Genomic DNA, 15,446 nt, shown 5'->3' on the forward strand with positions numbered 1-15,446 from the left:
CTTGGCATTTTTGGGATCTGCGTAGGGAGTCTTTATGTCTGTTCTTGACCGTTAACCATTTTTGTAGATGAGAGTGCTGTGTAATGAAACGGATTAAGTCTCCTCTCAGTTTTGCATGTCACAAATGAACTACTGGTCTCAACCTAACTCCTGCTGGACAGTGTCCACCTCATATAAGCAACTGACAATCTATAGTTATTTGGCAGTTACTGCTCACAGTTTTGCCCTGCTAAGAGCAGAAAAAGCAGAGTTGCTCAAGATTGAGACAAAGAGCAGTCTCCCTTGACTGGGAGAATTTGCAGATCTACTGTAGTTGCACTGTGGGCCTGATCCAAAGCCCAGAGAAGTCTGTGGGAGTTTTTCCATTGACTTCAGCGAGCTTTGGCTCATGCCCTACAATCTAGCTTTAGCCAGTGTTGTCACTTCTCATTTTGATGAGTGCTACTCGCACGTTTTCAGAGGTAAAAAAAAAACCACTCATGCAAGCAAACCGACTCTTGTTGAATTTGCATTCACTTTAAAGCACCACAGAGTACATAACCCTTATTCCTTATATTTGAATTTAGTGTTCAGGCTTATAATGCAAACTATAATAATAGGTACAAGGTTATGCGAATGAATCTACATCAATAAAATAGTATTTTAAAAAGTGTTGCATTCTAACTGCAAATGAGCTCAGGTAATCGCCATTTTCAAGTAATATATTCCACCTGTCCCTGTGGGAGCACCAGTACCTACTACCAACAAAGTAAACCCACAGCTTTTTGCAGAGAATATCAGTACCACATATGCACTGTTGGCCCCATATTGATACAACTTAATATACAAAAAAGCTGTATCTAAAACTTTGGAGTAATGAGATTGTCACATTGTCTTGGCTGGCTCACAAGCATGAGTGCCAACCTTGGGGCAGACTGTTGAGAAATAGGCAGGAGCATGTGCAAGGAAGCTACCCAATCAGTGGTGGCACAGAACTCCTCTGGGCTGGGGTGGGGAAAGCGAGCTTGTCCAGACCCAGGCTGGGGGGCATAACAGCTCCACCAGCCCTGGACTAAATCAGCTCCTCTGGCTACGAGGGAGTGGGAGGGGAGGAGACGGGAGCCAGCTCCTCCAGCCGCAGTGAGGGATGGGGGGAAGAGAGGCAGCTCCTCCGGCATGGGTGGGAGGGGAAAAGCAGTTCCTCTGGCTGCAGGGGGCACAGAAAGTGCCCCTCCAAAAGTAGTCAAGTTTTTATTCCTGTCCATGCCCCTGGAAGTAGGGCACAAACCCCAAATTGGTTGCAAGTCCTATACTTAGATTTCACCAACCAAGTAGCAAGTATGAACATCTCATGCACTCATTTTTATTTCCTACCCCCAGAGTTTAAACTGATGGGAGTGTTCACCTGGAGGTCTCTCTTCATAGCTGTGTGGGTGAGGAGCAATCAAAAGTTCATGTTTCACAATGGCTCATTTGCTTTCAATGGGGCCTTCTTGTGTGCAAGACCAGCACTTTACATTAATTAATGCTTCTTTCTTGCCTGGTGTTACACAATTACAGTGGTTTAAACTGCAAACACTCAATATAACTTTATACTATGAGATACAGATAATATAAGTGAGATTATTATATGCAGTGTCCTGCAATCATTTCATAAACACTAACCACATTCTTATAAACACAACATCTATTTTAACAATGCTAACACATGAGAGCCAAACTGTTTTCCAGCTATGCATTTGTCAATGTTCAGTGAGGCCCAGTGGCCTTGGCATGAGCTGCCATCTGGTATGCCAGTGTCACAGAGGTCAATAGACAGTTTCACATTACCAATTGTAATGCACTATAATCCCAGCCTATAGCAGGTTTTACCTTAGTATCATTCATTCATAATATCAAATAGTAATCTAGCAGCTTTACATGAATACTTTACAGATCTACCTTGTGCCACATACAAATATGTCTCCTTTCATCTAATCCCACATTTCAATTTGTCTCTCCAGTATCTTCATCTGGATGTTTTTGCCATTAAAATAGAAGTTTAACAAGACCAAAACTGAAACTCTTACCTTTCTTCTGAAGCCATGTCCACTCTTCTCATTCTTTGTCACTTTTGAATGAGTCACCATCATCTCAATCACTCAAGTCAAAACATAAAATCTATCTTTCACTCTTTCCTCTCCCTTGACACAGACAAGCTGTGTTCAAACTTTGATGTTCCTTCCTGCATAAAATTTGTAAGAACAAATGTTTTCTCTATTCACACAACCAGAATGCTTACTCATTATCTGCTGTCTTGATTAGTGTGATTGTCTCCTCTATATCTACAGCCTCCCTATCTCTCACATTGCACCCGCTCTCTTCCCAGTCTATACAAAATGTAAATACCAAATTAATCTTTCTTGCTTGTTGTTCTGACCATGTCTACCCCCTTGTTGAATCCCTCCACTTTCTACCCAACCTACCCTTAAAGCTTTTTGTCCCGACTTCCAAGACCCTTTGTAGCTTTGCCCTTCCGTGAATCTCCATGCTTGTCTCTTCTTGCATTGCTTCTCTGCTCCACCACCAATGCCAGTTTCAACTGCCACTTATCCACACCTCATACAAACATTTTTGGACTTTTTTATTACCACTTATGCTTGAAATGCCTCCACCACAATTTGTAAGAGGGCCTCAAAAATCTCCTTACGACTCATTAATAATTTCTTGTAAGCATTGTAAAAAGAAAACTAATAGTTTGCGGAGGAGTGTCACAAGGTGTCCTGGCCCTGTGAGGAGAAACCGTGACATCAGATGAGCCCAGGTCTGACAAGTTAATCCACACCCCGAAAGTACATGTAGTGTAGTTGATGTGTACATAGTCAATTAAAAATATAATGTATATATGCACATTATTGTCGGGGACTCGAACCCAGACGGCACGATTCGTTGTCTGACCGCAGAGAGACAGGCAACACCAGCAAAGTCCAAGTATAAGCTCTTTACTGAAGAGTGCACACAACAATAGAGAGCAGCCCGTCTCCGAAGAGAACCAGCTACCTCTTAGGTAAAACTAATAGGTTTTTATAGACAGGTCCGTCGCGTCACAGATCATTCATGAAATAGCCCAACCCCCCCCCCTTTGTTAGTTAAAAGTTCTTTATCATGCATGCATACCTATCCCCTATTGTATATAGCTTTTTGCAAATCGTTATGCCTCCCCAACTTTCTTATCAATCCAGTTGTCAAACAGGAGACGAGGAGTTAAGAACATACATGAAATAGAAACAGGGAGTGGAGACAGTGGGTCTCCTTCTCATTCTCAGAACATCTGGTACGATAATGCAGGAATGCAGGTCTCCTCCTTAATTCACTCCTTGCAACTTAACAAGCATTCTTTCATCCTACCTATCTCATTCAGGAACTTTCCGAGCATTCCTGCATTGGCCTAACTATGGTTCAGTTGACATAACTGCTTCATGTTAAAATTTTCCTAACAGTCCCCCCTTTGTCCCCAGAGTGCCGTGCGGAACTCTTGGGACACACTGACTACTGTAAGTGGTGAGATGGAAATATCCACTCGTTGGTAGGACACAGCTTAGTACCCATCCAACAGCCACATCTTAGCATAACATAAAAACTATTAAACCACAAATAGTTACCACAGCACTGTGAAGCAGGTTATGTAGCCAGCCACCTATATCTGGAATTCAGTTGAAAAATTGCTTCACTACGAGTCAACCCGCTCTCCTCCATGGTCTTTTGCAACTTGTATAAGGTGGTTTGCTCTTTTCCAGGTGGCGTTATAAACATCTGGAACATATACACAGCATTCCTGCCCGATTAACGCACATGTTCCTCCCTGAGAGGCCAGCAAAATATCTAACGCCAAGCGGTTCTGGAGAACCATCTGCCTTAGTTTTTTTTTTGCTCAGTTGCTAAATCTATCAAGGCCTCAGCAGTAGTATTTGCCATTACCTCCAACACTCCCTGAAGTCTTATGACTCCTTCTCCAATGCGCCAAGTGGCACCTCCACAGGTGACGACGAATCCTGCACAAGCACCTGTCCAATCGTTTAGGGCACGCCAAGTAAGGGGACGAGAGTCATTAATGTCTTCCTCAGCCCCTCTCACATTTCTGATTTTCCCTTTAGGAAGTCGTGCGCGATATACTACAGGTGGTTCTAACCAAGCCAAATAGCAGGAGCCACACCATGAAGGAGGGAGGGCTAGGTATGCCTTGTTACCACACACCCAGTATACTTCGAAGAGAGTAAGAGTGACTTTAGACCAGGTATTATTAATACGTCTGTACCATCCTGTCCAAGATGGGAGGAGGGAGAATTTAGTCACAGAGGCATTGGAGGAACATAAGCACATAGTATGAGTTGTCAGGTTATACTCAAGTGTGCAATATATAACATAGTGTTCCACCAATTTGTGACCTTGATACAGGAAATGTTCTTCCCCATGTAAGCTGCACTTGTTACCTGTAAAACTGTGCCATGCAGAGGTACTAAAAGTTGCCCCATCCAGGAGAGGGATATTAGGACCTCTCTTACTCCCAAAATGAGTGCCATTAAAGTAAGCTTTGCACTCACTATTACCTAATGCTATTTTCCCTTCTTTTAAGAGGCACCATTGACCAACTTGTTTCCAAGCTATTAGATACCTGCTTTTAGAGATGTCGGTATCAGCCCAGGTAATATTTAAATTGCCTGAGGAATCCTTTCAGGATGGGGTCCAGGTCATATTCATTGCACTAAGGGGAATAGGGACCATGAGAAGACCCTTTTGGCTATTGGCTGGCATTAATGAGCACACCCAGCATGAAGTATTTTGTAGGGCTGGCATACGAGCTCTCATTTCATGGGCAAGGCGTATAAATGTGTTAGCAGATAAACTTTTTCCATTGGGAAACGAACGGAAATGCTTTTAGGAGTACAGGATATTTGGGCATGCAATTTACATAACAAGTCCCTTCCCAGTAGGTTCACTGGACCATTCATTGATAAGAAGGAGTGCTGAACAGAAAAGGGACCTAGAGTGGCCATACAATTTTTGGTCATATAATGTCATTCAGGTTTTCCAGTGACTCCCACTACATATTTTTCCACTTGATTCTTTGGTGCCGCCCCCTTAGGTATAGCTGAATGTGTGGCCCCTGTGTCCACCAATAATTCATAAGTTTCTTGTCCTATTTTTAGGGGGACCACTGGAAATCGAGCATCACATTTAAATTGTATCATTCTGGCCTCATAAACCTCAGGGCCCCACGGGAGCGGCGCCTCCCTTCATTTATGGTCTACAAAGAATTGACCTACTATCTCAGGCATACAGTCAGCCTTTTGCCTATGGGGACATTCTCGTTTCCAGTGTCCTTCCTCACCACAGTAATGGCACCTATCACATTCCGTATCCATACCACCTCCGCGCCCCGCTTGTCCTCTAACGAATCCACCCCTTTCCCTTCCAGTGAGTCCTCCCTGGGAACTGTGATTCCACCCACGTCCCCTTTCTCTGCCTGCCGACATGGCCACTGCCAACAGCGACACTTGATCCTTCATATCTTTTAGTTTTTCCTTCCTTTTCTCCTTTTTCCTCTTTTCTTCCCTCCCATTATAGATTCGGGTTGCGATACTAACTACTTTAGGTAGGTTTTTTCCTTGCATTCCATTCGGGTTTTCCCTACACTTTTTTGCAATGTCCTTTGCACACTGTGCCATAAACACTATCTTGATCATTTCCTTTTCAGAGTCTGATTCTAAATCTACGTTGCTATGTTTCCTCATCTTGTTGGTTAATCGGGTACAAAAATCGGAGGGGTGTTAATTAGGGAGTTGTACGCATGCCGTAACCTTACTCCAATTCGGGGTAGCCTTCCCCGCTGCCCTTAGCCCATGCATAATAGCTTGTCGGTATTGACTCAATCCTTCTCTTCCCCTCAGCTCTCTCAATCCTCAGCTATGCCCATTCTCTCAATCCTCAGCTATGCCCACCGCTGAGCCTAATTGGGATCCAAACCCAGCTGGGTTTGGATCCCAATTAGGCTCAGCGGTGGGCATAGCTCCTCAAGCTTGCTGAGTTTGGTGAAATGCTGCAGTTTTTTCTTTGACTTTTTGACTTTCATCCTCGGTTAGGAGGGTGTCCATCAGTTGATTTACATCTGCCCATGTCGGTAGGTGGATAGAGAAAATAGTTTGGAACATTCTCTCTACCGCTTCGGGGTTATCCCGAAGACGTGGCATAGAAGGCTGCCAATTTAATAAATCTGCCGTTGTAAAGGGAGTGTGGGTAAGCACCATTTGAGTCTGCCCGCTAACTTGTGGAACAGGGTAAGCCCGCAAAGGAGATTGGAGGAGTTTTGCACTTGCAGGGGACCCAGAACCAAAGGGTTCCCTGAAAGTTCCAACAATTTCTATCAGTGTATCAGAAGGGCCCGCTCCTTGGACATAGCCCTTTTTCTTCCCATCCTCCCCCTTTGTTCATTGGCTCCGCCTCTGCGGTACCCCCATCGGGATATACTCATCTTCTTCTGTCCGAGTTTCTGGGGCGTAGGGCGGGGGAGATTTAGATTCTTCCATAAAAACAGCTTCAAAGGCCATACGTCCTTCTTTTGGCTTATAATTATACCGTACAAACAGATAATCCATTTGTCCCAGTCTAAGATCGACCAAAATATCTCTTAAGGAATCCATCCCGTCTGTGAAAAAGGTTCCGCAGGCTGGCCAATCTTTAGTCGGGGACAAATGAGTGGTGAAGGCTGGCCATTGAACCTGACACAGATTTTTCATTTTGATTTCTCATTAGTTAAACCAGTGGTTTCAGAGATTCCCTTCCAATCTCTGAGTATTAGAGACAACGGGGCGTCCCCCGGGCATTTACTGCCAAATTGTCCCATCCTAGGTATAAAGGGGACTCAAACCCACAATCCCCAACCCTTATTATCAAGCGATCACTTACCTCTGCGGAGACTCGAACCCCGAAGACCTGGATCTGGAGCCTACTCAACGGGTAGGTGGATGTTGCTGGATTTCTACGGGCTTCAGCTGGTTCGCAGAACACGCCTTATTGCCGACGCAGGAATCAGATCATCGGTAAGGCTCCTCAAAGCCAGAGGACGCGCTCTGCGTTGCTTTTAGAGTCTGATCCTACGCCGGAGAGTCAGACGGGTCCCGGCGGAGTCACCAATTTGTCGGGGACTTGAACCCCAGATGGCATGATTCGTTGTCTGACCGCAGAGAGACAGGCAACACCAGCAAAGTCCAAGTATAAGCTCTTTATTGAAGAGTGCACAAAACAATAGAGAGCAGCCCGTCTCCGAAGAGAACCAGCTACCTCTTAGGTAAAACTAATAGGTTTTTATAGACAGGTCCGTCGCGTCACAGATCATTCATGAAATAGCCCAACCCCCCCCCCCTTTGTTAGTTAAAAGTTCTTTATCATGCATGCATACCTATCCCCTATTGTATATAGCTTTTTGCAAGTCGTTATGCCTCCCCAACTTTCTTATCAATCCAGTTGTCAAACAGAAGACGAGGAGTAAAGAACATACATGAAACAGAAACAGGGAGTGGAGACAGTGGGTCTCCTTCTCATTCTCAGAACATCTGGTACGATAATGCAGGAATGCAGGTCTCCTCCTTAATTCACTCCTTGCAACTTAACAAGCATTCTTTCATCCTACCTATCTCATTCAGGAACTTTCCGAGCATTCCTGCATTGGCCTAACTTTGGTTCGGTTGACATAACTGCTTCATGTTAAAATTTTCTTAACATTATTAAAGTGCTACTTGGTTAAAGCTTGCATGTGTTTAGTACAGCAATGGTATTTTTGTTCATTTTAAGTCACTTTTAGGATTAGGAATAAAATGTAAGTATAGCTAAGAATATATACAGAAATCCATGACAACTTTTGTAAACTCCTTTGCTGGCTTCAAATTTGGCCACGGACTACAAAATATACAAGAAATTCACTGTCAGGCTTTTACAAATTAGGAATCAAACATCCTCTCAAAAATGTCAATTGAATGGAAGCCTGCCTCTAGGAAATATGTCTCTCCAGCGACTACAGATGTACAAACACTGAAAGTTTTTGCTACCAATAGCACCCTATATCAAAGCCATCAAGAAATCCAGTCATATATTTCAGTCTTGCAGGAAGGATAAGAGTGGCAGATAACCAAATTCCATCTTGTATGACTTACTCTGTGATCTGAATATTTTGTACAAATAGAAGAAAAATATAAATCAGCTAGAAAAATATATTGGGAAACTTTTGTATGAATTGTTACATGGATATTTTACTAGAATCTTACTATAAACAATTTAGTGTCTCCCCCATCACCTTCCTTTCTGTTTCTGGAATAATCTTCATATCATTTACTTCCAAATCATTAGTTTTGTGGGAGCAAATAAATTACAAATTAGAAATGAGGCAGAACCTATTCTTTTCTATTTAGTTTTTTGTACCATGTCCTTCACCTTGGTACCTGAATACATTAAATTCATGGGTGGAGGGTGTGTGTGTCCATGTCCATCCAGAACCACTGTTTTGATTTAGGACAACATTTTCAAAAGTGATCAGTAATTTTGGGTTTCTCAGTTTTTGGGTGCTCAAGTTTATACGCTTTGAGGGAATCTGATTTTCAGAGCGTGGGTGCTCAGCACATTCTAAAAATCCAGTTCCTCTAGGAGCTCTCAATTTGGACTCCACAAAATTGTGGCACCCAAATTCACTAGCCACTTTTGAAAATCTCAAACTTTGTCCTTTCTGGAACTAGAGGCCAGACATGAAGGTCAGAAATGTGACCTTTCCTAAGCTGCAGAGATGTTTGGCACTGGTTTGGACACACCTCACTTACAAGCCATTAATTATTATAAAGTAATATCTGATACAACCATTTAGAACATTTTGAGAATCAGCATTTTAAGTTTTGACAGCTTCAGTTTGTTACCAATGGTTATGTATCTTAACTGTATGGTTGAAGTTTGTTCTTTAGGTTTTTTTTTTCTCTCTTGCCCTCAGTGTCAGAGAGTGTATATGTTGTTGAATTGTGTAAGGATGCTTTCATGTTGTTAGCTTGAAAGCTGGTTTTAAGTGCTAGCAACTGATATACATAATTATTTGATGCCAGCAATGCTGTTACAGTAAAATAATACCAGAGCAAACAGTAACTTTTGTTTCATAGGCCTCAAGGAACTGTTGAGTTGCCTGCAGGATCTTCACAAAGTGGGTTTTCAATAGGTCCTTGCATCTTACTTGCACAGTTAAACATCACTGGGCAACTGCTTTGATAAGACAAATATTTCTATAAATTAAGGGATGGTTTTAAACTTCTCAAAGGTACAAAATACCATTTTTTTTTAACTAAGGAATCTCACCATAGTGAAATTTTCTTTAGCCTTATGTTGATATGGTAATTGTTACTATTTCAAAGTGTAACCGTAGCACAGTGAGGTTTCCTATTAATTACCACCTCCCTTCCCTTCCCCCAAAATCAATTCAAAAACTACATTCAAAGAAAACAGATGGAAAGTGACAATGAAGTCAGATCGAAAGTGATGATTAAGCATCAAGCCTCCAAGAAATGCAAAAGGACTGAGCGTAATAAGCAAGCACAATCATAATTACTTTTGTCAAACATCTTTAATGTTCCAATAGTGTTACAAGTAAAATAAAACGGTCTTGCAGTACAGTATTCACTCTTATGGCCAATTTAGAGGACTTAAAACCAAAGTTGACAACAGTTAACAGATACCAGTGTAATACTTAAAAGAAAATCCTACAATTACAGATTTCTTCCACTTAAAGAATGCAAACAACAGGATTCTGTAAATGCCATTAGGATGGTGATATAGTGAATGGGAAAAGATGGCAATACATTTAAGAGATTGCTTCAGCCCATTTTAACCTGACAAAACTCTACCTTCAATGGTCCCTTACAATATATGCTAACTACTTATGCTCAACAATCTGTTCCACCTTGCATTTGACTGAGATGTTGAATATTTTACCTAGAAGTTAAGAAGAGCTCTGTGTAGTTCAAAAGCTTCTCTCTCTCACCAGCAGAAATTGGTCCAATAAAAGATATTACCTCACCTACTCTCTCTAAAACTCCCACTGACTGTTTTCAATACAAGTTTTGCCTTGAAAAAGGGAGCAAGATCATGCCCTTAAGACCAAAATATACTCTCTGCTACACAGGTATAAATTCCAAGTAAGGTAATACTAACAGAATAGAATTTGGCTTATGAGGAGTATAATTTACATAAAAGGAGAATTTTAGGCTGATTCTATTAGCTTCTGTTAACTGAAGACTCTCTTTGATGTATTTATGTTGCTCATAATTTCATTTTTATTTCAGGGAATGATTACAATGCAAATGCACATTTACAAGCTCCAACCAGGGACGTCCTTAGGATTTATGAGGCCCTATGCACTATTATTAAACTGGTGCCCCTATGCCCGATGGCAGTCCGGGCTCACATGTGTATTTTAGATAAGGGTGGTCTTTTGAAGCATTTATTAAAAAAACTATATGTCCGAAGATCCAAGCATTTAAGGCTAAAGATGAATACTCAGACTGTGCATCTAAAAATCTATGCAAGGATTTTTTAGAGATATGATTTTATAATCTTCAGCAACACATTAACGAAATATTTTTAAAGCAAATTTTAAACTAAGGTCCTGTAGACTAACATGTTCTGAGTAAATATTATAGTAATGCACAACTGTTTTTCTCAGTAAATTCAGGTTTCAGAGTAACAGCCGTATTAGTCTGTATTCGCAAAAAGAAAAGGAGTACTTGTGGCACCTTAGAGACTAACCAATTTATTTGAGCATAAGCTTTCGTGAGCTCACGAAAGCTTATGCTCAAATAAATTGGTTAGTCTCTAAGGTGCCACAAGTACTCCTTTTCTTTTTTCAGTAAATTCAGAACCTGACAGTACATCGTTGGGATTGGCAAATGCCTGTTAAATGGCTTCATTACCACTTGAATGGCTCTTTAACAGTTTCATTGTTGTGCTAATAGGTCTGGCAGACTGGAAGGCTTTTTCACTTTTAAGTACTAGATCCCCTCTAGAGGAAAACTCAACAGGCTACAGCAGCCAGCTGTGGTGGGGGCCTGCAGGAGAACAGGGATAGGAAGAGGCAGAAGGGTGGACACTAAGACACAATGGTGCCCCAAATTTTCAGGTGCCCTATGCAGCCGCATATGCCTAAGAATGGCCCTGGCTCCAATCTTGACAATTTCAACACAATTAAATTATCTTTAAAAGTATCTTAACACATGGTTTCCCTCTCCTCAACTGCTTTTTTGTTGCCAGGTAGGAACATGAAGTAGCTTTTTCATAGTCAAACGAAATGTTATTCCAATAACTGGTGAATGCCTTAGCCTGGATAGTTAACAATATACTTAATTCAATTTAACTCAGTATATGAAGACACAGCTTTGGGCAAGGCAATGATCAGTGAACTGTCATAATTTATCACAGATTAATTTAAGGCACAATCAGTATTAAAGTTCTTTAAAGCAAAAACTGTACCAGAACCCATAAAAAATATCAATTGCATTTTAAAATAGAGTAGCAGTGTGATTTTTGTGGGGATGTCTGTCTTATTTTCTAATAAGGCCACTGGACAAGTAAAACAATTTTATGTCATATTTACACAGTTTTTTTGCATTTTTTTTAAAACAGTTGTAAAACTGAATATATATTTAAACAGACTAACACCTGGGAAAACCTTAGTGGTGAGTATCTCACATTTTAAATTAAGCTATTATTCTGCATTTGCTATACTATTTTCAGTGAATTTAAGACTGGTGCACTCTATACATTTATATTTACTCTTACTGTAAAGAGTGCAGTAAATTTCAAATACATTAAGTAAGTCACCCACCAGGTGTCTAATATTCTGGGACCAACAAGGCTACAACAACACTGCATTCAAATACATTAAGTTACTTATAGAGTGAAAGACTTTCAAATGAGTTAATGCAGTCAGAAAGGCCTTTGTCACCATGTGGCTGAACTACATCACTGCAATCTACCTGCACATAAAGCATTCAGCCATCAAGAAACGAGGACAACTAGTACAGAATTGAAGGTGACATCCTGTCTTCTTAGCAGCCTGGCATACCACAAGCACATAACTGTCTTCTTCTCTCTACATTGGCTACCCATAGAATACAATGTCAGATTTAAGAGTAACAGCCGTGTTAGTCTGTATTCGCAAAAAGAAAAGGAGTACTTGTGGCACCTTAGAGACTAACCAATTTATTTGAGCATGAGCTTTCGTGAGCTACAGCTCACTTCATCGGATGCATACCGTGGAAACTGCAGCAGACTTTATATATACACAGAGAATATGAAACAATACCTCCTCCCACCCCACTGTCCTGCTGGTGGCTGAACTTTGTGACTTTGTCCTTACCCATAACTATTTCACATTTGGGGACAATGTATACCTTCAGATCAGCGGCACTGCTATGGGTACCCGCATGGCCCCACAGTATGCCAACATTTTTATGGCTGATTTAGAACAACGCTTCCTCAGCTCTCGTCCCCTAAAGCCCCTACTCTACTTGCGCTATATTGATGACATCTTCATCATCTGGACCCATGGAAAAGAAGCCCTTGAGGAATTCCACCATGATTTCAACAATTTCCATCCCACCACCAACCTCAGCCTGGTCCAGTCCACACAAGAGATCCACTTCCTGGACACTACAGTGCTAATAAACAATGGCCACATAAACACCACCCTATACCGGAAACCTACTGACCGCTATTCCTACCTGCATGCCTCCAGCTTTCACCACAGACCACACCACACGATCCATCGTCTACAGCCAAGCTCTGCGATACAACCGCATTTGCTCCAACCCCTCAGACAGAGACAAACACCTACAAGATCTCTGTCAAGCTTTCTTACAACTACAATACCCACCTGCAGAAGTAAAGAAACAGATTGATAGAGCCAGAAGAGTTCCCAGAAGTTACCTACTACAGGTCAGGCCTAACAAAGAAAATAACAGAACGCCACTAGCGGTCACCTTCAGCCCCCAACTAAAACCCCTCCAACGCATTATTAAGGATCTACAACCTATCCTAAAGGATGACCCAATACTCTCACAAGTCTTGGGAGACAGGCCAGTCCTTGCCTACAGACAGCCCCACAACCTGAAGCAAATACTCACCAACAACCACATACCACACAACAGAACCACTAACCCAGGAACTTATCCTTACAACAAAGCCCGTTGCCAATTGTGCCCACATATCTATTCAGGGGACACCATCACAGGGCCTAATAACATCAGCCACACTATCAGAGGCTCGTTCACCTGCACATCCACCAATGTGATATATGCCATCATGTGCCAGCAATGCCCCTCTGCCATGTACATTGGTCAAACTGGACAGTCTCTACGTAAAAGAATAAATGGACACAAATCAGATGTCAAGAATTATAACATTCATAAACCAGTCGGAGAACACTTCAATCTCTCTGGTCACGCAATCACAGACATGAAGGTCGCTATCTTAAAACAAAAAAACTTCAAATCCAGACTCCAGCGAGAAACTGCTGAATTGGAATTCATTTGCAAATTGGATACTATTAATTTAGGCTTAAATAGAGACTGGGAGTGGCTAAGTCATTATGCAAGGTAGCCTGTTTCCTCTTGTTTTTTCCTCCCCCCCTCCCCCCAGATGTTCTGGTTTAACTTGGATTTAAACTTGGAGAGTGGTCAGTTTAGATGAGCTATTACCAGCAGGAGAGTGAGTTTGTGTGTGTATGGGGGTGGGGGGGATGTGAGAAAACCTGGATTTATGCAGGAAATAGCCCGACTTGATTATGTAAAGAGTTGTCACTTTGGATGGGCTAGCACCAGCAGGAGAGTGAATTTGTGTGGGGGGGTGGAGGGTGAGAAAACCTGGATTTGTGCTGGAAATGGCCCACCTGATGATCACTTTAGATAAGCTATTACCAGCAGGACAGTGGGGTGGGAGGAGGTATTGTTTCATATTCTCTGTGTATATATAAAGTCTGCTGCAGTTTCCACGGTATGCATCTGATGAAGTGAGCTGTAGCTCACGAAAGCTCATGCTCAAATAAATTGGTTAGTCTCTAAGGTGCCACAAGTACTCCTTTTCTTTTTGTCAGATTTAAGGGATTGATCCTTATCTTCAAAACTTGCAATGGCCTGAGCCCAAGTTACCTAAAAAGTTGCCTAAAGCTTCAGATGAGAAGCATGATTGACAACTCTTTTCCTCAGCAAAAAGGATTTGTCTACCACAAGGGAAAAGCCTGTTTGTGCAGGAGACAGATCTTTCTTAGGAACTGGTCCAAGACTGTGACGCAAACTCCTGCTGGGTCCAAGAACAACTACAATCCCCATCACTTTGTCCAAGTGAAAGGAGTGCTTTTCTGACTTGACCTTTGCTAATACAAAGAGATAGTGATGTGTACATAGGACATATTTAAATTTTTAAAAATTCCTGGGGATAGGGAGACTAGAAAGAGCCACATGTGACAGATGATAGTTATACTGCTTAATGCACTTTTGCAGCTGTGAAAACAAGTTCACCATTTTTGAAACATTTAAGATGTTCACAGTTTAACTAAAATGACACTGTTAAGTGATTTCTCTATCTAGCAGTTTAACACAGAAGAAGAGGTTACTCACCCCATGCAGGATGGTTCATTGAGATGCGTCCCCCTATGGGTGTTCCACTCTTGGTGAGCGTGCCTTGATTGGAGATTTTCATTAGCAGTGTCCATTCAGCCCATGCATTCACCATTGGTATCCTTTTGCCCTGCTCCGAGGCTGTATGGGAAACCATTCTCTTAGTTCCTTCTGCACTACTGAATCTCAGAGGAAACTCCAAAGAAGAGGGGAAAGAAGGGAGGTACTGGAGCACTTGTAGGAACAAACATACATCTAGAAGAACCACAGTTACTGAACAGGTGAATAACCTTCGAGTAGTGTCCCTGAGTGCGCCACTCTTGGTGACTCCAAAATAGTGTCTCCAGTAGGAGGGGGACTTCGGAATGGAGTCCATCACAGAAGAGAGAACTGCATTGCCAACTGCAGCATCATATCTGGAGGCACTGACCAGGGCAGTGTCTAGAGAAGGTACGTAGCGAAGACCATGTAGTGACTCTGCAGATTTCTGAAATGGGAACATGTCTAAGGAAAGCCATAGATATAGATCATGATCTAGTCGAGTGCACCAAAAAGCTGATGGGGATGAAACATCTACAACCTGGTAGCAAACTATAATACACTCAGAAATCCATTTATAGAGTAGCTGGGTAGAAATGGCAGAGCCCTTTGACCTACCTGCAATCGAAACAAACTGTCTATTGGATTTACAAAATGGTTTAGTTCTCTCCAGGTAGAAGGATAATGCCCTCCTCACATCTAGAGTGTGGAGAACAGTCTCCTGGTTAGAAGTATGCAGTTTTTGAAAGAAAA

The 15,446-nt window shown here is 41.9% G+C and overlaps 1 protein-coding gene across 1 annotated transcript in view; it reads right to left on the reverse strand.

Moving 5' to 3' along the window:
* CCL28 (C-C motif chemokine ligand 28) overlaps positions 1–7,279 on the reverse strand; it is a 49,387-nt gene extending 42,108 nt beyond the window's left edge. The window contains exon 1 of the mRNA XM_075128456.1: positions 6,922–7,279. The gene's annotated coding sequence lies outside the window, so the exon portion shown is untranslated. The remainder of the gene's footprint in view (positions 1–6,921) is intronic.
* Between the last annotated feature and the right edge of the window lie 8,167 nt (positions 7,280–15,446).

Source organism: Caretta caretta, chromosome 5, assembly GCF_965140235.1.
Source record: "Caretta caretta isolate rCarCar2 chromosome 5, rCarCar1.hap1, whole genome shotgun sequence".
NCBI lineage: Eukaryota > Metazoa > Chordata > Testudines > Cheloniidae > Caretta > Caretta caretta.